Raw genomic sequence first — 22,259 nt, 5'->3', positions numbered from 1 at the left:
TCTCACGTGGCTTCTTAGGATGTGAGAGTTCCAGCAACAACATGGAAGCTGCCTAGCTACTTCCCACCTAGCCTTCCAAGTCACAAACATCACTTCCACTGTGTGCTATTGACCAAAGTAGTCGTATATCCAAGCAGATTCAAGGTTGGGGGACATAGACCCCCTCCCTTCTCAATGGAAAGGTTGTCCAAGAATTTAGGGCCATTTTTTAAAACTGCCATAATGAGGTTGGTGGTCTGGCTTACAGATTCTTAGAGGCTTTCATTGACCTCATGAACAGCACCGGGGGTAGGGAAGAAGCTTTTGCAAATGGCCTGACATCATTCCTATCCCAGCCTCATTCAGGATTGCCTCCCCCATCACGACTATCACGCCCCATTATGAACAGGGAAGGTCCTTCTCTGGACTGGTGGGGAATGGAATTTAAGGTTTGTTCTCTGAGGCTTCCTCTTGTGACCTCTTGGGCACCTGCTGTGCTGAAGTTCACAGCACCACGAAGTGCTTTGAGAATCTCCCTTTGCACCCATTTCCTGTGAGCTGGCTAGAAGGTATTGGTCAATGTCAGGTAGATCCTTCTCAGCAAATACAGAGAAGTTAAGGAAGTCAAATCCTCAGTTTACTTATATGCAAAGGAGAATTATTTTATTCAACAAATAATTTATAGAATGCGTAGTGTGAACATAGTTTGAGTCTTTGACCTCAAACACCAGAGGGAATTTAGGAAGCGACATAGAAAGTGACCAGGTCATGCAGGGCCAAAGAGCCCATGACAAGGTGTTTAGATTTTAATCAAATGCGATAGAAGCTCTTGGAGATGGAGCAGGGAAATGACATGACCTGATTTAAGTTCCAAAAAGACCACTGTGGTTGTTGCATGGGGCCTGATGGGGCAAAAGTGGAAATGGGTCCTGGCAGGTGGCTTTTGCCATGGTCCAGAGGAGAGAAAATGGTGTGGTGCTGAATCTAGTGTGGTAGCAGAAGAGATACTTCTACCTGAAATGGGAACGAAACCGCAGAAGACCCAGTTTCACAGGCAACAGGTTTTAGGGATCCTCCCATTTGGGATGCATTGAATTTGAGATGCCTGTGTCACCCCAGAGAGGTACACCCGGAGATTCTGAAGCTTGGGTGGGTTGGTGCCAAAGATGTGCATTTGGAAGTTACCAGTATATAGATCACTTTCAAAGTCATGTGCTTGGATGATAACATCAAGGTAGAAAGTGTAGCCAGAGAGAAGAGGCTTCTGCTGTGAACGGCCAACAACCCTGTGGTTTTCCAACAGTTCTCCGTGGCTCCCATGTGAGTCACATGGGCCCCACCCCAGAGATTCTGAGAGTAGATTTGGGATGGGGGGGGGGGTCCCAGATGCTGCTGCTGAGTCACACTTTGAATTGAAGGAAGAGCAGCAGGCAAGATAGACCGAGAAGGTACGAGGCAAACCAGGAAGGTCCCGGAAGCTGAGAGTGGAGAGTGTTTCAAGAAGGCAGGAGTCACCAGACAGAGTGATGACCGCAAAGTGTCACTGAATCTGGTGACAAGGAACTTGTTATTGGGGGATTGATGGGAACAGTTTCAAGGGAGAGGTGGGGACAGAAAGAAATTAGAGAGGGACTAAGTTACAGGGATGAAAGGCACAGCACAGAGAATATAGTCAATGGTGTCGTAATGGCGGTGTTGGTGACAGATGATGGCTATGCTCGTGGGTAGCACAACAGAATGTACAGACTTGACAATCAGGCTATTGTACACCTGAGACTAATGTAATGTATGTCAACTCTGCTTCAATTAAAAAAAATTTTTTTTTAAACTAAAGGTGAGGTGATAGAGACAGACAACTTTTCAGAGAACTTTTACTGTGAGGGGAACCGAGCAAAGGGCAGTAGCTAGAGAAGACAGTGAGCATAAAGTGGGTGTTTCAAACTCCTCTCTAATCATGAGGGTCCTCTCCAGGACTCGTCTCGAGTCCTCAAAAACCTGGCTCCTTCCCTCTTTTGCTTCTGCCCTCCCCAGGCTGCAGTCATAGGGCAGCAGCAATTTGAGGCATTGCGTGAGAAGTCACCAGAAGCAGAGGAGGATGAAAGCCTGTTTATGTGGTCTTCTCTCCTCTTGGGAGTGAAGAGCATTTTCTCTCAAGAGGATGGATCACGAATTTGAAGAGGAAACATCATGCTGCTGCCACAGGACAGAGTGGCTCATGTTTCTCCACTCTTGCAACATATTTCTTGTTTCCTTGACTGCTAGATTCTAGGGCTTAGGGTTTATAAAAGGCTCTTCCCACATTCTGATGGCGCCTCTCCCTGCATCCCGCTGGGGCTGTGGTCCTGCGGGGTCACTGCCCTGTGGAAACTCTGCTCAGGCAGTTCCCTCAACCCCGAATTCCTTCACCACCCTCTGCTGGGAAGTTCAAGCTTAGATGGGTTGTCCCCCTGGGAAATGTTCCTACATCTTCTCTTCGTGCCCCTCCCTCCCTCATGCTCAGCTGCCTACCAGTATCCAGCCCTGTTTTGATCTGTCCTAGTATTTATCTGTTGGTTTTTAGCAAGGTTGTAAAAATCTTGGGAGGAGAACCTCAGGACCTTGAAGAAGGGAAATCATTTAAACATTATCCTGACTGAGTGTTACCTTTTCCCATTTGCTCTGATCAGTTTGGTTCCCATTTCCCTTTGGCTCCAACAGAATTTTCTCATCTTTCTGTCCAGCTATGCCTAAGGTAACCCAGCTTCCCAAACCAATGTTTAGTGTCACCTAGAATCTTTGCCACACTTGGGTCCTTCACTTGTTTTTTTCTGTGTCACAGATCTGACAGAACTCACTGTCTGATTTTGTCAGCATTTCTTTGTCTCCCACCCCAAGCCCGGCTTCTGACTTGTTCCATTGTTCTAGAAACTGGAGCTTTCCTTTGTTTCTACTGGCAGTTCCTTCCCCATTGGTAATCTTTCTCATGACTGGTGAAAATGATTCTAATATCCAATTCCAGTGTGTGTGTGTGTGTGTGTGTGTGTGTGTGTGTGTGTGTGTTGTGTTATGGGGGTGCTGGTTTCCTCCCACCACAAAGCAATTGTCCAATACCACCTGGGTGTCCTATAGTTCAACTTCATTTTGATAGTCTTCCTGGAGATCACATCAGATCCCACAGGTTCATGACTCAGTCCTGTAGGAATGACCCTCCTACCCCCACTTCAGAGGCCAGTCTAAGTCCAGTTGTCCCCTGAGCTTTTGACTGTCTGCTACAGACCATAGGACCCAATAATCTCCTCCTTGGGTTCTGTTAATTTACAAGAGTGGTTCACAGAACTCTCAGTAACATTTTACTTATGAGATCACAGTTTATTATGAAAGGATACAACTCAGGATCAGCCAGATGGAAGAGAGGCAGAGGACAAGATATGGGGATGGTGGTGGACCCTCCCACGCTTCCATGCACCCCTCTCCCCACGTCTTCATGAGTTCACCAACCCAGAAGCTCTCTGAACCCAATCCTTTTGGGTTTTTATGGAGGCTTCATTATGTAGGAATGACTGATTAAATCATTGGCTGTTGGTATTTGATCCAGCCTCCCAGCCTTCTCCTCTTCCCAGAAATCAAGTTGGTTTCATGGTTGCTTCCCCTCCCATCCTTGGTTGCTTTCCAGAAGTCACCTCATTATCATAAACCAAATTGTGGTGATCTGGCTGGTTCTGAAAAACGAGACACCCAACTTTATGTCTATGACTCAGAAGCGGTCTCAGGAGTGGAGCACAAGAGACCAAATATTATTACAAAAGATGCTCCCATTGCTTTTATCGCTCAGGAAATTTTAAGGGTTTGGGGGAGCTGTGAGCCAAGAACTGTGAATGAAGACCAAATATCTATATCTCTTCAATCACAATGTTTCACTGGTGGAGATTCCTTTTTATGTTGAATCTGCCTAAAGCGTTTTCATAACCAGTTGATACAACCAGAGGGAGGGGGTGCTACCTGGGGAGAGAGTTTCCTCTCAGAATCAAACCCAAAGGGTTACTTACTCGCAAGTAAAAGCTTTATAATACGCTTCAACACCTGGTAGGACCACTACTGTCCATTTATCCTCTCTTTGCTTCAGAATGTCTCTGATATTACTCATGTCTCCTTTCAGATTGATCTTATAATTTTGTTGAATTCCAAGAAACTTGTGCTTGGGATTTTTAATTGGAATGGCACTGCATTTATGAATAAATGTGTGAAGGATTGACATCTTAACATTTGCATCCCGCAGAATTATTGTGTTAGAGCCCTAATTCCCAGCGTGCTGGTATAAGGAGGTGGGGCCTTTGGGAGGTGATCAGGTCATGAGGCTGGAGCCTCATGAATGGGTTTAGGGCTCTTATGAGGGGAGAAATGAGGGAGAAGATGGTTCTCTCAGCCAAGCAAGGACACGGCAATCAGGCAGCCATCTGTAAATCAGGAGAAGTCCTCACCAGGATCTGGATTGGCTGGGGCTCGATCGTGGACTTCTCAGCCTCCAGAACTGTGAGAAATAAATTCTGTTGTTGAAGCCACTCAGTCTATAACATATAACGGCCAGAGCGGACTAGATCATTATGTAAAATGCTTGCTCCCCAATCCAGGAAAATAACACGAGTGTGTTTACTCAGGTGGCTTTGTGGGACTCCTTAGAGAATTGTGGAGCACGTGGTTGATTCCTCACCCCATGTCCCTTTGGCCCCCCTGAGTTCACCTTTACCAGGCTTCCAGAATGCTGGTAATTTCCCACTGCACGGCCTGCATCCCTCTTCTCTGCCAAAGGTCTTTCTCTGGCACAGCCTCTGATTCAAACTCCCGGCCTTCTCTTCTCCCCAGAAATCAGGTTGGTTTCATGGTTGCTTCCCCTCCCATCCTTGGGTGCTTTCCAGAAGTCACCTCATTAACATAAACCAAACTGTGGTGATCTGGCAGCCTGCCCCCGCCATAGAGCACCCTAAAGTGTGGGGAGCCAGGGATTTGGGACAATCCTCACTAATGGGAGATGTGATTTGGTGGATTGATGCTCCATCTTCCCCATCCTGCAGGTGGATGACCTGAGGTGTGTTTCCACCATCACCAAATGGTCCGCCAGGGGTTGAAGCCTCACTGCCCACAGTGGTAATTGTCCACTTTTCCTGGCTTTTGTCCCTTCTCTATCTCATGCTGCCCACTTCCTCACTTTGCTTCCTGGAGTCACTTCCCAAGAAAACCACCCAGGTCTCGGTGTTGATTTTTGGTGGACCCCAAACTAAGATACACTTTTGTAGTTTCCCCACATCTCTTATTGAGAGTTGCTAGTCTGAGTGCCCGTGTTGCTTCCACAGGGTACATACAATGGGAAGTTTGACTACTGAGACCGTCCAATGAGAGAAGACTCATTGTCTTCTCTCAGAATGAAGACTCATTCTGGAAAGGATACAGTTAACATTTGAATAAACAGTTTACTAATAAAAATAAAGCATCACCAAACCCGCCCAAAACATTGCACAACTAAAATGAGAAGCAGGATAAAATATTGAACTGCTTTCCCCCCCATATTTTTTTTGTCTTTATTTCTGCCTCACGAGTGTCTGACACTTGTAGAGAGGGGGAAGGAAGGCTATAACTCTGAATAACGTGAAAGCAAGCGCTATTAAGGGAGTCATTGGAGCATTTTCCGGGAAATACTCAAATCATAATTAAAGGAGAAAGATAACTGTAGCATGTAGTCATAGACAGAAATGATGCTGTGGATATCCAAGACACAGTGGGTATGTGGAAGCCCACATTAAATAGGAGCATGTGGCTCCAGAACCCCACACTGGATGCAAGACAGAAGGATTTACGTCTAAGACCACAAGACCTGCTGAAAGTTCTTTTGATGCAATTGCATCGTCCTCAAGATGGGCTTTGCAACTGCAAGACAGCCGTTGCCAAACAATTTCTAGGGAAAGGAGTGGAGTGGTGGTTAGATCAATGGTGTCATCCCTAGCCCATCCTAGGGTGAGGTGTCCAGTGGGGTAAGGTGGTTATCAGGGGCCCCAGAAGAGGCCTTGTGGGTTGTGTGAGAGCTTCTGATGCTGGTTGCTCAAGTCACTCTGGTGGAAAGTACCTGAGGATCAGAATGAGGCTGGTGAACCCATGACGAGGGGAAGAGGATTTGAATGTCTTTGTCCTTCCCTGAGGCTGCTCTGGGAAATGGTACAGAGCAGGGAGTCCGGCATTTTATGCTTCAAATTTGCGTCTTTGGGTACTCTCTTTGCCAAAGAAGCCCTTGCCTTGTATTTAAAACCTATTCTCAGGCTGATGTCAGTCTTCTACTCTGAGAGCAATATTGTCTCCCCACGTGCAGCTCAGGGAGTTAGCCCTTTGACCAGTGCCTGCCTCTTTTGGGGTTCGATGGGTCCTCATTACTGTAGCTTTAATTTCTGTTTGACTGTTGTGCTGGGGGAGGGACAGATGTGGGAGGTAAACCCTGGGGGGGGGGGGGTGTCTCAGCTTAAGCCTGAGCTGCCCTGGAGCACAGTCCATTCAGGGTCTTAATACCCTGGTGGGCTCTGTCTGTCAGGAAACCCTGTGGAGAAAGTTGATCTGGTAAGTCAATAAGCAAAGTTTGGCCTAGTACAAAGACAATTGTCCTTTGTCTGCCTTGGTTCTGCCCCGTGGATGAAATTCTGAGCCCTATGCCAAGGGTGCCATGGATGGGAAAAAAGGAAAGGTAGCGCATGAATCTTAGAAGTCTCTGGGATTCTAGGCAAACAGAGGAGGAGGAGGAGGAAGAGGAAGTGTTTTCACTCATGCTTGGGACCTTGTGTAGCTGTGGGGTTAGAAGGCCCTCTGGCATCTCGAGACTTCTAGAAGAACCTCAGCGGTGGTGACTGGCCATCCCTGGAAGAGGGCCCGGCTTCTGCAGTCCCCAAGTCTGGGAAAGGTGCCTGATCATCGAATGTACGCAAGAATACACCTCCTGGGGGCGCCTGGGTGGCTCAGTGGTTAAGCCGCTGCCTTCGGCTCAGGTCATGATCTCAGGGTCCTGGGATCGAGTCCCGCATCGGGCTCTCTGCTCAGCAGGGAGCCTGCTTCCTCCTCTCTCTCTCTGCCTGCCTCTCTGCCTACTTGTGTTCTCTCTGTGTCAAATAAATAAATAAAATCTTTAAAAAAAAAAAAAAAAAAAAAAGAATACACCTCCTGTATTCCTGAAATCCCTGGGTCGGCAGAAGGTGCTTAGCAGGGAACAAGGTCCTGCATTAGGCAAGGAAGCCAGATGGTTTCCAAATATATCTTGAGTGTTCTAAATTTTTACTTACATTCAAGACCTTCGGCTCTTTACTTGTCTAAGTGGGGGCAATGAACATAGGAAGCAGTTATATGCACTACTGGGTATTTTCCCACAAGACACAAAAAACACTAATTCATAAGGGATACAGGCAGCCCTACGTTTATTGCAGCATAATTAACAAAAGTGAAACTATGGAAGCAGCCCAAGCATCCATTGCTAGATAAATGGATTAAGAAGGTGTGGTGGGTGCTTGGAAAGACCGTAGAGCAGGATTCTAAGCTCACCCCATCCCATGTGTATAACTAGGTATCTTCTGCATCCCAGTCGATAAACTGGAGAGTGATTTAAATACTGGCAGAACAAACTCCACAACCAAATACAGAGAAGAAGCTGCACCTGAAAGGTTAGGAAGGGCAGAATGTCAGTGAGAGGGAGGGAGCTGCACCCATGCAGAGGGCAGAGGAATGGGCCCTCACACCAGGAAGCCCACGCAGGGAAGACTGATCTCCATAATATTTTGCTTTGGAAACCAGAGGGACTGAATTCTGTTTGTTTGTATAACCAGTGGGACTTCAAGGCTGGAGCTTTAAAAGTCAGCTGACTTGGCCCTGGGTGAGCAGGGAGGGCAAGTGATTGCTTGGTTGCCACCCTTAAGGAGATAGCAGCTTTCGTGGAGAGGCAACGTGAAAATGGCAGGGATCACAAACAGGAGACAGATCTGTTCATACTGATTTCAGAGTGTTGGGAGATGCTGAGTGTTGGGGGACTTCCCTGAAAACAAGGGAGCTGGCAGTCAGCATTTTTTGCTCCCATCTCCCTGCAAAAGCCCAGACACACCTGTAGGAGGCAGGCTGCATAGACACTTGCTACCTAACCTGCTAGCAGTGTGCATTGCCCACAAGTTCTCCTGAGGACTTACCCACTCCAAGTGTGCTAGCCTCTGGCGCTGGGCTTCGGGGCAAATTATGTTAAAGCCACATGCACCCTGCCCAGCCCCTGGGTGCCCAGCCACTGCCATGCTGTGCATGCCATGTCCAGCTGTGGCCCCCAGACACCTTGGTGCCTAGGCCCCAGCTGCACAATAGTTTGGAGGATCCTGCCTGGGACTAGTGTCCCAGTTAAAATTTTGCTAATAGCACCCCCCCCCCCCCAATTATCCCTTTAGCACACCTTCCCAGAGCTGGCCTGCCTGGGTCCCTAACACCAGGGAGCAGGCACAGCCTACAACAGGCAGAGAGTCCGTGCAGACAATGGCACTGTAGAAAAAAGTGACTCAGACCAACCCTCACAGGATACTCTTCTGAAGGGCCAGGTTCTGGTGAACAGGGGCCACTGCATTACAGCGCCGTCTAGGACCCCTTCTTCATCAAGTCACTACTTTCAAGAGCAGAAGACATAGCTGACTTTCCTAACACAGAACAGACACAGAGAGGCAGACAAAATGAGGAGACAGAGAAATATGTCCCAGATGAAAGAACAAGATAAAATCACAGCAAGAGATCTAAATGAAATGAAAATAAGTAATTTGTCTGATAGAGAATTGAAAGTAATGATCATAAAGTTACTCAGTGGACTTGAGAAAAGAGGGGAGGACATCAGTGAGACCCTTAACAGAGAGACAAAAAAATAACATATCAGAAATGAAGAATCCAATAAATGAAATTAAAAATACAGTAGATAGAATAAATAGCAGATTCCAGGGAGTGGAGGAGCATATTAGTGACCGACCTGGAAGATAGAGGTCAACCACAAGAAAAAAACTGGAAAGACCACACATACATAGAGGTTAAATAAAGTGCTACTAAACAATGACTAGGTTAACCAAGAGATTACAGAGGAAATTAAAAAGGTACATAAAAACAAATAAAAATGAAAACATAATGGTACAAAATCTTTGGACACAATAAAAGCTATTCTAAAAGGGGGAGTTTATAGCAATATAGGCCTACCTCAAGAAGCAAGAAAAATCTCAAATAAATAACTAACCCGACACCTAAAGGAACTAGAAAAAGAACAACAAACAAAACCGAAACTGAGCAGAAGGAAGGAAATCATAAAGATTAGAGTAGAAATAAATAATACAGAACGAAAAGTAAAAACCAGTAGATCAGATCAATGAAACCAGGATCTGGTTCTTTAAAAAAAATCAATAAGCTTGATAAACCTCTAGAAAGACTCATCAAGAAGAAAAGAGAAAGGACTCAAATAAATAAAATCACAATTGAGAGAAGGGAAATAACCAATACCACAAAATACAAATAAATATGAGACTATTATGAAAAACTATATGTCAACAAATTGGACAACCTAGAAGAAATGGATATATTTCTAGAAGCATATAATGTATGAAAACTGAAACAGGAAGAAATATAAAATTTGAACAGACCAATTATCAGCCAAGACATTGAATCAATAATTTAAAAAAAAAAAAAACTCCCCAAAACCAGAAGTCCAGGACCATATGACTTCACAGGTGAATTCTACCAAAGGTTTAGGGAAGAGTTAATACCTATTCTTCTCAAACTATTCCAAAAAATAGAGAAGGAAGGAAAACTTCCAGTTTTATTCTATGAAGCCAACCTTATCCTGATCCCAAACCAGATAAATACACCACAAAAAAGAAAACTATAAACCAATACCTCTGATAAACATAGATGCAAAAATCCTCTACCAAGTACTAGCAAACAGAATCTGACAATACATTAAAATAAGTCATTCACCATGGTCAAGGGGATTTATTCCTAGGTTGTAAGGGTGGCTCATTATCTGTAAATCAACCAACATGATACATCACATCAGTAAGAGAAAAAAATAAGAACTATACAATCGAGGCACCTGGGTGACTCAGCTCGAGTCATGATCTCAGGGTCATGGGATCGAGACCCGCATTGGGCTCTCTGCTCAGCAGGGAGCCTGCTCCCCGCCCTCCATCCCCCCACCCAGCTGCCTGCCTCTCTGCCTACTTGTGATCTCTGTCAAATAAATAAATAAATAAAATCTAAAAAAAAAAAAAAAAAGAACTATACAATCACATATTGGCGAAGATATGGAGAAAGAGGAACTCTCATGCACTGCTGGTGGGAAGGCAAACTGGTGCAGCCACTGTGTAAACAATATAAAGGTTCCTCAAAAAGGCTAAAAACAGAAGTGCCAGGGCGCCTGGGTGGCTCAGTGGGTTAAAGCCTCTGCCATCGGCTTAGGTCATGATCCCAGGGTCCTGGGATGGAGCCCTTTCTCCATCTCTCTCTCTGCCTGCCTCTCCGCCTACTTGTGATCTCTGTCTGTCAAATAAATAAATAAAATCTTAAAAAAAAATCGAAGTGCTGTAGGATCCAGTAATTGCACTACTGGGTATTTACCCAAAGAATACAAAAACACTAGTTGAGAGGGATACATGTACCCTTATGTTTATAGCAGCATTATTTACAATAGCCTAGATACGGAAGCAGCCTAAGTGTCCATCGATTGATGAATGGATGAAGAAGATGTGATGTGTATGTACAATGGAATATTGTTCAGCCATATATCGTTCAGCCGTTAAAAAAAGAAAAAAAAGAATGAGGGGGCGCCTGGGTGGCTCAGTGGGTTAAGCCTCTGCCTTTGGCTCAGGTCATGATCTCAGGGTGCTGGGATTGAGCCCCGCGTCGGGTTCTCTGCTCAGCAGAGAGCCTGCTTCCTCCTCTCTCTCTGCCTGCCTCTCTGTCTGCTTGTGATCTCTGCCTGTCAAATAAATAAATAAAATCTTAAAAAAAAGAAAGAATGAAATCTTGTCATTTGCAACAACATGGATGGAGCTAGAGAGTATAATGTTAAGTGAAATAAGTCAGTCAAAGAAAAGCAAGTACCATATGATTTCACTCATATGTGGAATTTAAGCAGCAAATGAGGAAAGGGGGAAAAAGGAGACAAACCAAGAAACAGACTCTTAACTACAGAGAACAAACTGATGGTTACCAGAGGGGAGGATGAGGAAGATGGGTGAAAAGATGAAAAAAAAGAGAAGCATTTATAAAAGAAGTGAATTTCCCTTGGGGTTCTCTTCCCCTACCTCTGCTAACACAAATATGATTTGTATATGGTGTAACTACTGTTGAGGTTATTCTCAACTATGTTGTGAAAGGACCTTGCTTTTGATGGGTTCCTGAACATTTGCATGTCATTTGAGATTATGTTCGGAACACAAGTGTTAAAATATGTCAGAGGTATTAACTTTTCAAACACTCATTTTGTAAGGCAAGTCATTCCTTCATATATTCGGAGATCCACATTCTCAGATGTTGGCTTGAAAGGCACATCTTCAAGCACCCTTCATGTCACATACTCTTTTGCCAGGACTCAGCAGCCACCTCTGTGCCTTCTTCCTTGACTGGAACTTTCTCGTTTTGCTTTGAGTATTTCCAGCCTAGGTCAGCTTCCAGGTCAGCTCCTCTGACCACGTGTTCTTTTCCTCAGGACCCACAGTGTGACTTCCTGTTGGTGCCCCATACATTGATATTCTAAGTCTGCACTCGTGGACCCTCTCCCAACTTATATTCTCTCTCTTGTTTTCAGAAACTTCATGTACTTGTCCTGTGGGATTCTCTTGAGAGGCACATACAGATTTTTAAACTGTTTTAATCTTCTGATGGACGGTTATTTCTTTGAGCAGTCCTTTGGGCCAAGACAGAACAGAGATCAGAGCTGGCTTGTGAGGCAGAAAGCTAGGCAGAAGTGACCAGAGTTTGAACCTTAGATGTCCTCACAGGGAGCCCCACCTGAAGGACCACCATTCTACCCATTAGCAGTCAGTCTGTGGTGACAACATTTCGGCAGAGGAAGCATGATGTTCTCTGTGCTTGTTGCAGTAGGTAGAAAGAAGCCCCTTGTCCTTATTTGACCTATGTCTCTAGAATAGTTGAGGTATTTTGAATACATCTTGGCAGAGGATATGTGTAGTTGGCTAATTGTTCTATAATCCAGGCCTGTCACTCAGATGTTGCAACCATAGGACCCACATAAAAGAAAAAATTGGGATAAGCCCACACCTGGGAATTTCTGGGGTCTTTGTGTCTCTTGACTGGCCCACTGCTCGTCTGGAGTGTACTTCGATAAAACTGCTCACTTCACTTTCCTTTTGTTGTCCTGTAATTCTTTCCTGTGTCAGTGAAAAGAAATGGGACTTCTTTCCTTTTCTGTCTCACTCTTAGTAACATAATTGCTTGCCTGGGGCAACACTGGAAAATGCCAGAAAAATTTTTAAGCAGTGACATTTGGGAAAAAACAAAACAAAACAAAACCACCCACACAAAAAAGGCAGTTCATGGCATGTGATGGAAGGAAAAATTGAAGTGCAAAATGAACAATTTGAAGGTTAAAATGGTTGGAGGTTATGTCAAAACTCATACTGAGTCATGTTTGTTCTTTTTTTTCTATTGACTAAGTTGAAAGAGACCAACCAGGATTGGCAATGCTGCCGTTTGAAACCATCGGAAGAATTACTCCAACAACCCTGGTTTTTACTTGTTCCTGCTTTGCTTCTGATTTTTCTGGTAGGGAGAAGCACTTTGAGGCAGAAAAGAAGAATGTGAACCCTGGGGTGGTCAGGGCCCAGAGATCCAAAGGTGAGGGAGGCAGGTCGGAAACTCTCCTGTGTGTTAAATAGAGTCAGGTCTCCAGACCTATTTAAATCATATCTTGGGGAAGTAAAAAGTGGGCAGGAGACTATTGTCATCCCTGTGGCTCAAACCCAATCCTGAACCTCCGCCTTCTTGACAAGGGTCTGTCTGAGATGACAGGAGGCCCCTACTTAATCTTCCTGGGCAAATACTAGAAGATGGTCTCCGCCATTCCAGATGCTGAGAGTTTACGTTTATTTCCACAAGTCTTAGAGCCTTTGCTGGTGGATGTGATGGTGTTGGAACACTACAAATCCACACAATGGCTTTATTCTGTGGCCGGGATCTCTAGGTGATACCAAGTCTTAAAGAACAAGGAGGAGCAGCCCATTTAGTATGGCTCCCGCAGAGGTGAGTTGCTGTAAGGAAACAGCCACACTGGGGCCAGCTGGGCCTCGTGCAGCAGAATTTAAAGCAGCTGCTGCCCGGTGCCTAGGTGGCTCAGTTGGTTAAGCGTCTGCCTCCGGCTCAGCGTCTGCCTCCCAGGGTTCTGGGATGGAGCCCTGCATCGGGCTCCTTGCTCAGCAGGGAGCCTGCTTCTCCCCTGCCTGCTGTTCCCCTGCTTGTGCTTGCTCTCGGTCTCTCTCTCTCCCTCACTCTCTCTGTGTCAAATAAATAAATTAGAGATCTTTAAAAAACAAAACAAAATCATTACTCCCCAGGGACTACCCTCTGCTTGCCAGATGGGACGCTAATCCATTGATGAATCTTTTAATAAAGACAATTAGATCTTTTAAATCAACTAGTTCCTCCCTTTTCTTTTCTTATGATCGTAAGTATGAATTAAAAATTTTTCTTGCAAAAGCCATGTTCTCTATATGTCATCAACACAGAAATTAGAATTTTGTAAAGAAAACACAAGTATACAGAAAGTAAAACTATTGATAATTCCAGCCCTTTCAAATTACTTTTATGTGTACATATAATTTTTACTTACCCAAGTACAATCCTAACTTTTACTAGTAACAACCCCTCTCCCTCACTCCATATAACAATACGTTATTATTATTATTATTATTATTATTATTATTTTGAGATTTTTGACAGAGAAAGCACAAGCTGGGGGAGCAGTAGAGGGAGAGGGAGAAAGCAGGGTCCCCACTGAGCAGGGCGCCCCACTCTGGGCTCAAACCCATGACCCCAGGATCATGATCTAAGCTTATCCAACTATACTATACTATAACATCGTGTTATGCGGCGCTCCTGGGTGGCTCAGTTGGCTAAGCAGCAGACTCTGTTTCCGCTCAGGTCATGATCTTGCAGTGGTGAGATCAAGCCCAGCATCAACTCAGTATGGAGTCAGCTTCAGATTCTCTCTCCCTCTCCCTCCAGCTTGTGTGTTCTGTCTCAAATAAATAAATAAAATCTTTAAAAGACACAAACTAAAAAACCTCCAATCTATTACGCAATACCATTTTTGCACAGCACTCTATTATGTCCCGGGGAAGAGCGTCCTTGCAGCTAAACAAATTGCCAGGGGTAGAATGAGCACAAAGGACGAACCCATTCTTAAGCTTCTGGAGCCTGCGGCCGGAGTGGTTGTACCAATTCACACGCCCACGAAAGTGGGTTCTGAACTCCCCAGCACGGTATTACATTTTTTTCTCCCAATGACTGCCAATTTGATAAGTGAAAATGGCATTCAATTATTTCAATGAATGATTAAAGCTTGATTGCTGTAACATTATTATGTGAAGTCCTGGCTTTTACAAGGAGCCTCAAGGGACAAAGGGAAGAGGACACATTTCCTAACAAAGGCCCAAGTCCCTGCCTATTGGTCTCTTGGTCTCTTTTCTTCTTCTTACTCGTATGGGGAAGCCAGCCACTCCCATTATGGATTTTACATCCGGTGTTTCTGGTAATCTTTGTGAATGTTGTGTTCACCCTGGAACGATCTAAATATTTTCCCTTCTCAATGAGCCCAAGAGATATGTGGAATTATGATAGAAAGAAGAATAGAAAGTATAAAAAGTCCAGAATGTTTTTTTCCTGATCAGACCTCGGGGAGAGACTGTCTTCTTTCTCTCTGAAATTCCTTTTCCTTTTTAGGAAATATTCTTTACCCGTATGACATTTCCTCTTTCGATATGGTCTTTATTTGTAAGAAACTCTGTGTGTGTTCAGTATGGCTATCCTGTTGCACCATTTTCTTGACTCCTGCTCTATTTCTTTTTCCTTTAAAGAATAGAAACTAAAAAATTGGAAAGAAAAGGAAATTCTTAAACTTTGGTCCTGAAACAATGGTATTTATACACATTGCTTTTCTGTTTATTGGCCAGCATTGTTCTATTCCTTCCCAGGAATGATTAATATTTGTGGAATTTGTAAATGTAAATTGTATGTGACAAAAACACAAGACTATCCAGATAGGAAATAATTTCCTGTGTGACACTCTACTGACCATTATGAGAGGGATCCACTTGGAATTTCCTTTCTTTCTTCCTTTCGAGTTATTTTTCTAATGATGTTGCTGGATTTATTTTAATCAGTTCACATCATCTCCTAGCTTTTCTTGTCCCAGAGACACACATTGGCAAGGGGGTCCCAGGTGATCAGGGAGGCAGTTTTTGCCCAGAAATTGAATTAATCTGGCTCACATAGCCCTCAAGGCCTTTCCCAGTTGTCACAAAGTACACCATCAAAATGAATCCTAAAATTCATGACAGAACATGAATATGTATGTAGAAGATGACAATTTCAGACCTGACATCATGAAAGAAATCCTCAGATCAAAATATCAGCATAAACTGTGGTGTTCACAGCTGCCTATTCCATCTGGTAGTTATAAGCCACATGACATTTAAATTAGTACAAATTAAACCCAAATTCAGTTTCTCCGTCACACCTGCCACACAATATATGTGCTCAGTGGCTCCACCAGGCTCATCCTGGTTGAGTAACTTTGACTCTTGTGAGGGAATGACAAATAGAAAGTCTCCAGAAGTTAAATGCATTTATGCAATTGCCCAAACACTTGCGAGTGTAGGCTTTTGTCCAGGAATAACTCTTAGCAGAACCTCAGTGGGGAAGGAATGTGCATCCCCAACTACTGATGTTGGTTTTTTTTTTCATGAATCTTACTTGCAGCCAATGATATGTTCGTGGACACAAGATGTTAGGGGACACAACATGTCCAGAGACTTGAACTGCGCTCGTCTTCTTGCTCTCCCATCTCTGTTGTGAGAAGAGCCTTCCTCGAATGGTAGTTCTTGGTCCAAAGGAGATGAAACACTTTCGCACTTAACCTGAAGTTAACATCCAAACCTGTTAAACCCACTCTGTCCGTCCAATCCCAGTTGACCTGCAGCTGTATGAGTGAAAAATTGATATTTTGTGTTGGGTGCCACTGAGATTTGGGTGGTTTGTTACATGGCATGATTGTGGATATGCTAACAGATATCACGCTACTTGCTTACCTTTTTTTTGTCTAAATTGTTGTCCCTGCTTTGAATATTCTCCCCATCTTTGTCCACCTGTAGAAATCCTGGTGGACTTCCAGTTCCACATTCAAATATCACATCTGCTGTAAAATCTTCCTGGATTTGTTTTCACCACCGTATAAATACAGGAAAATACTCTGTTTTCTGTTTTTAGTGCAACATGTGTGTGTATGTATCTTCTTGTGGTCACCTGTCACTAACATGCCCCTGCCTGCCAGGCACCACACAGGATAATGGAGATACAAACAAAATGTAGCCAGTGTCTTCATATACCTAGTGAACGTTTTTTTTTTTTTTTTTTTTTTTTTTTTTTTTTTACTTCTAGTATGGCATTTTTATCATACTGTGCTATAACTTTTTTCTTTTTCATTCTGTACTCCATTGAGGATAAAGATCATATTTTATTCCTCTTCGATCCTTGGGAATATGTTTGCCAGCTAAATAAATTTGAAGGTATTTTGCTTATAATTTGACTTCCCATTTTTACCAAAGTTATGCAAACAAGTTTACAGGATCAAATAGTTCCACAGTATTTTCAAGGAAATGAGCGGGCCTCCAGCTTCCTTTTTCCTAGAAGCAAATACTTTCATCTCCTTTACATATTATTTTTGGTATTATCTCTATATTCCTAATAACATATTTCCATTGCTACTCCTTGATTTTTCAATTGTAAATATTACCTCTCACATCCCATTATAGATAATGAAAATTTGTCTCTTTGCCTTTCCAACCTCCCACATTCGCCCTTACTCTTCCTGTCCCTCAGCCCATCATTCCAGTAAAGATATATTGTAATTTCACATAGATCAACTTCTTAAATTGCCATGATTTGAAAATTTTATTCATAATGAAGCCATGTCGCAAACTATGATTATTTTCCCTTCCTGTTTAATCATTTGTTTTCCTAGAGTTTACAATTGCATATTGTTTGCTTATATTTCTTGTATTACCATGAATCCAACCCCACACTCTTCACCTTGTCTAAATCTTGTCTAAATCTCTCAATGCATTCACATGCATCTGGAACTCGTAATTTCCTTTTTTTAAAAAAACTCCCACTGAACAGAATTGGGGTGACCTGGGGATCTGATAACTTGCTACACAGAATTTTGACTAATCCTTTCTGCCTCAGGCTTCTTCTTCATCACCACTTCCAGAGACTCACGAGTTTCTCACACTTTTGGGGACTCAAAAGTGCCAGTAGGGCAGGCTTGCTGTTTTCCCTACTGCAAGCTTGGGACCTGACTTCCTTGGATCAAAGACATTATTTATTCCTCATTCATCTGCTTGCTAGTTTCCCAAATGTCGTTCTGGGGTCTTCTCTCCCATTCTCCCTGTGTTTGCCCATCTATACTTCCAAGCTGCTGTTTTCACCAGGATACAGTCGATCACTCTGTCCTCCCCATGCACTTCCCTTGGCTTCTGGAGGGCCACATTCCTAGTCCCTCTCCCTCTCTTGCTGCCTCTGCCTCCCTGCTGTCAGGGGACGGGGACAGATGCCCCAGGACTATAACCCAAGTCTTTGTTCCTCATCATTTTATTTAGACTCATGGTTTTTGACAATCTCTCTTCGCTGGTGGCACCCAAATTCCCATTTCCAGGCATGGCTTTTTCCTGTTTGAGTAGATACTAGAAGGAAATAAGAGGTAAGCCCCCCAGGCACCTGGGAAAAGCATGTTCCAAGCACAAGAACAGCAGGTGCTGGTGCTGGAGGTGAGGTCTGTTCCATGTACGGAGCAGCAGCTAGAGCAGCCCTTGGCAGGGAGGATGGACGGTTTGGGTGTCAGTTTCTGGGTGACACCGTGGCTGCGGAGTGGCAAATGGATGGAGGGGGCAAACATCCTTAAGTCCTGATATTTACAGTCTCTAAATAGAATACCATAAACTATGGGGTTACATTAACCTTGAACCTCCTCAATTTCCCAGCTGCGGAGATTACGCTGTATACCCGACGCAGGGACACAACAAGACAGCTTGTAAGGCAGAATTTCTTTGACACCCTTTGTGATAAGAGAGACATTTGTAAAATCCATGGTTGGAGAGATGCAATCGTGTCATAAATAAATTTAGGTGTGGATTTGAAGTATGTGTCTGGTGAGAGTTCCACTTCTGGGGCGATGGGCGACAGGGAGGCAATGAAGATGTCTTTCAGTGTTAGAAAAGTGATCCTTCTGGCGGGGACTAGGGGCTGGGATGAGGAGGGACAGGCAGGGATGAGCAGGCTGCTCTGTGGAGGGAGAGCAGCCAAGGCACTTTCTTTTTTCTTTTTCCCCAGGGCCACGGTTCCTCTCTAGATGCCACAGGCCTGTGGCTTGCTGAGGAGGGGCGCCTTCACCTGTGAACACTTTCCAAGCAGGCACAGACGGGGCACAGGAGGTGGCCCCGAGAGTGACATATTTCTCCCTGACATGTGAGCGCTCATAAAATTATTGTGCAAGAAGAGAGGCTTGAAGATCCTCATTGCCTAAGACTCCTTTCTCCCTCCTCCACAGGGTTGGAACTCAATCTCGTGTTGCAGGAGACCTTTGGACCGCCATTGCCAGGGACGCCCCACCCGTGGGGCTGTTAGAGTCTCTCTCGCCTGGTTTATGTCACAGCACACAATTCCCGGTTGACTTAAACTACCCAAAAGAACAGCTCTGTGCATCCTGGCTGCTTCTGAATCCCAGGAGGCTCTCCGCCTGTGAATTCTGAGGAGGTGTGGGGTTTTCCTCCTCATCCGGGGGCTCCCCAGATCTCTCACACAATCTCTCACTCCCCCCTTTTTTGCTTGGTCTGTAAGTGGCCTTGGAGCACAACCATCTGCCACAAAAGAAATATTTCAGAACTCGAGCTTACATGTTCAAACCCAACAGAGCTATCTAGTTTTGTTGTAGAATTATCTCCGCTTTGCCAAAGGAAACTTAAGGCACAGATTTATTATGAGTGACCAAAGGGATGATGGTGAGGTCAAGGGGAAGAGGGAAATGAAAGAGGAAATCCCTTGGGAATTAAGGGTTAGTTTTCCTGGGCATGATTAGACAGGGTCAGAGACATTAGGTCTCTAGATGAAAAAAAGACACATTTGTCACACCTGAATTGTAATCCGAGACTCCTTCTGTCACCAAAGCTCCAAGTTTCCTGAGTTTGGGCTGAGAAGTTAGAGGGGGACCTGCAGCAGCAGCAGCCTCTTCCTACAGGCCCGCGCTGTGGGAGACCAGATGGTGAAAACAATGAAATCTGGGGCCAGGGTAGAATCTACTGGAAACAATGGGCATGACAAAGCCATGGGGCCTGCCTGTAGGAAATGGGCATCAAGGGAGTGATGTCTACAGGTTCAGTGGAAAAGCCATGTCTGCAAAGAACCGGACCAAAGGAGTGTAGCTTATGGTCTTGCTACTCAAACTGTGGTCCGTGGACCAGTGACATCAGCATTACCTGGGAACTGCTGCTTAGAAATGCAGAAGAATCTCAGGCCCATTCAGGCCAAATCAACATTCCATTTTAGCCAGATACTCAGGTGGTTTGTGGGCACACGGAAGTTTGAGAAACACTGTCTGAATTCTTCCAAGTGAGGTGCAGCTGAGTACATGTTCTACTCGGAGTGTGGCAGGGTCTATATGTTCCTACATCATGCGGACCCTGACTGTGGAGATCCAAGCAACCCTCAAACAGAGTGTCAGGGAGGTAGGGCTGGGCGGCCTGTATTAGGACGGGCCTCAAAGTTTAGACCAGACTCTCCTCAGTTTCCCCTCCAGCACCAGTCTTACGCTTCTATATGGTAACCCTCATCATTCATGTCTATTTGTGCTAGTGTTTCTCCTGGACAAATTCTTCTAAGTGGGCACATTTCAGAGATTGCCAAATTTCCCAAACAAAAAAGTTCACCCATGTGTGTTCCTGCTAACAGCATGGAGAATGCATGTTCTCTACCCTTTTGCCAATATTACCTAACAATTTCAATTCTGGCATCTGGAAACCCACAAAAATTATATTTAGTGATTTAAATTTACATTATTGGTGAGCTAAGCTTTTCATATTTAGTGGTAATTTGTACTTTTTCCATATAATTAATATGTTCTGGTACTTTCTTCATTTTTTTAATGATGAATTTTCCCTATTATTGATTTGTCCCTATGTTTTGTATATGGGGAAGTTATTTTTGGCCTCTTTTATGTGCAGCACATATCTCGTTTTGATTTCATTGAAGGCACACACACACACACACACATACACACACACACCTGTACAGCAATGTTTAGAAATGTAAAACTGTTACGTAGTCATATTTATTGGTCATGTTCTTTGTGACTTCTAGGTTTCATTTTGATGTTTAGGAAAGCTTTCTCTGTTCCTAGTTTGTGAAAAACATGCAATGATGAAAACAGTGCTTTTTGTCTGCATTTTAAAAAATTGAAATCTTCGCTTCATGTAAAATAAATGTGGGTTAAAAGAAAATAGAGTTAAGAATTCACTCTGTTTTCTCCAAATGGTTAACAGATTATCCTTACAGATTTTCTCATGTAACAGATTTTCCTCATTGCTTGGAAATGCCACCTTTAAATAATGTACTGAATTCTCATATGTACTTGAGTTTATTTCTGTGCTTTTTAATTCCATTTATCTGTCTGCCAGTTCCATGCCATTTTCTTCTAAATAATTATTATTGTAGCTTTGCCATGTCTTTTACTATAGGGAGGGCTGGCCTACCCCTGGGCCAAGGACTTCCTTGGCTCTTCTCCTGTGTATTCTTATAGGCAATAATGATAATAATAATAATAAAGCTGATATTTACACACTTTGTATGTGTTAATTAATCTTATGCTTATTATAAGAACTTTTACTGTTTTCATTTTGCATGTGAGGGAACAGGCACAGAGCTAGTGAGTAACTTGCCTGTATTTTCAGAGTGAAACACAGAATCATTATCTTGTTATTTTGATTGCATTTTAGATAGTTTGTATTAGGAAGGATCAATTTTTTTTTACCATGTTACATCTTTCCACCATGAGCAGAGGTAATAACAACACCTGCTTTATCCAGTTAATGGGAGGATTGACAGAGACAACGCCCAAGAGAGCCTTGTAAGGACCTACACTATAATTTCAAAGTGTTGTCTATTGTTATTACTGATGTTATTATTTATCTACATTGTTTGTGCTTCTCTGACTTTTTATAGTTACTTTATGTGGATCATGTACATTTCTAATCAAGAATATGTCCATATATATCCTTTGCAAATACCTTCTCTCATTCAATAGCTTGCATTTTTTTTTTTTTGTTTGTTTGTTTTGTTTCTTTCACGGTGCAAAAGTTTTTTTGTTTGATGTAGTCCCAAGAGTTCATTTTTGCTTTTGTTTTCCTTTCCTCAGCAGACAGATCCAAAAAACATTGCCAAGGGCCATGTCTAAGAGATTAGTGCCTAGATTTTCTTTTAAGAGTTTTATGGTTTCAGGTCTCACATTTAGGTCCTTAGTCCCTTTGAATTTATTTTTGTGTATGGTATAAGAACGTGGTCCAGTTTCATTCTTTTGCATGTAACTGTCCAGTTTTTCCTAACACTGTTTATAAAAGACCTGTCTTCATTGTATATTTTTGCCTCTTTTGTCGTAGATTGACTACATAAGTGCAGGGTTATGGTAATTACACTTACTGTGAAGAGTTAACTGTATATGTAATGTGTAGAATTGTCAAATCACTATGCTGTACATTTGAAACTAATATAACATTGTTGTGGAGGCCAAGAAAAACAAGGCTGTACCCATCTTGAATCTAGCCCTGACATAAGTGCAGTCATCTTGATGTTCCAGATTATCCCAAAATATTTCTTGGATTCTGACCTACTCAGGTTAACACTTTAAATAGTCCCTCTCTCCTTTAATGATTGATTTAAACCCCTGGACTCAGCTGTCTCTGTCTTTCATAACTCCCCTATACATTCCCCAA

General features: G+C 43.5%; 1 long non-coding RNA gene across 1 annotated transcript; it reads left to right on the top strand.

Annotated features, from left to right (window-relative positions):
* Positions 1-12,809: 12,809 nt before the first annotated feature.
* LOC131808186 (uncharacterized) lies at positions 12,810-21,112 on the top strand. The gene is made up of 2 exons (XR_009344713.1): positions 12,810-13,245; positions 18,610-21,112. It is a non-coding gene; the product is annotated as an uncharacterized LOC131808186 (long non-coding RNA).
* The last annotated feature ends 1,147 nt before the right edge of the window (positions 21,113-22,259 follow it).

Source organism: Mustela lutreola, chromosome 9, assembly GCF_030435805.1.
Source record: "Mustela lutreola isolate mMusLut2 chromosome 9, mMusLut2.pri, whole genome shotgun sequence".
NCBI classification, from domain to species: Eukaryota; Metazoa; Chordata; class Mammalia; order Carnivora; family Mustelidae; genus Mustela; species Mustela lutreola.
Note: the sequence above shows the minus strand (reverse complement) of the source record. Positions and strands in the feature narration are given on the sequence as shown.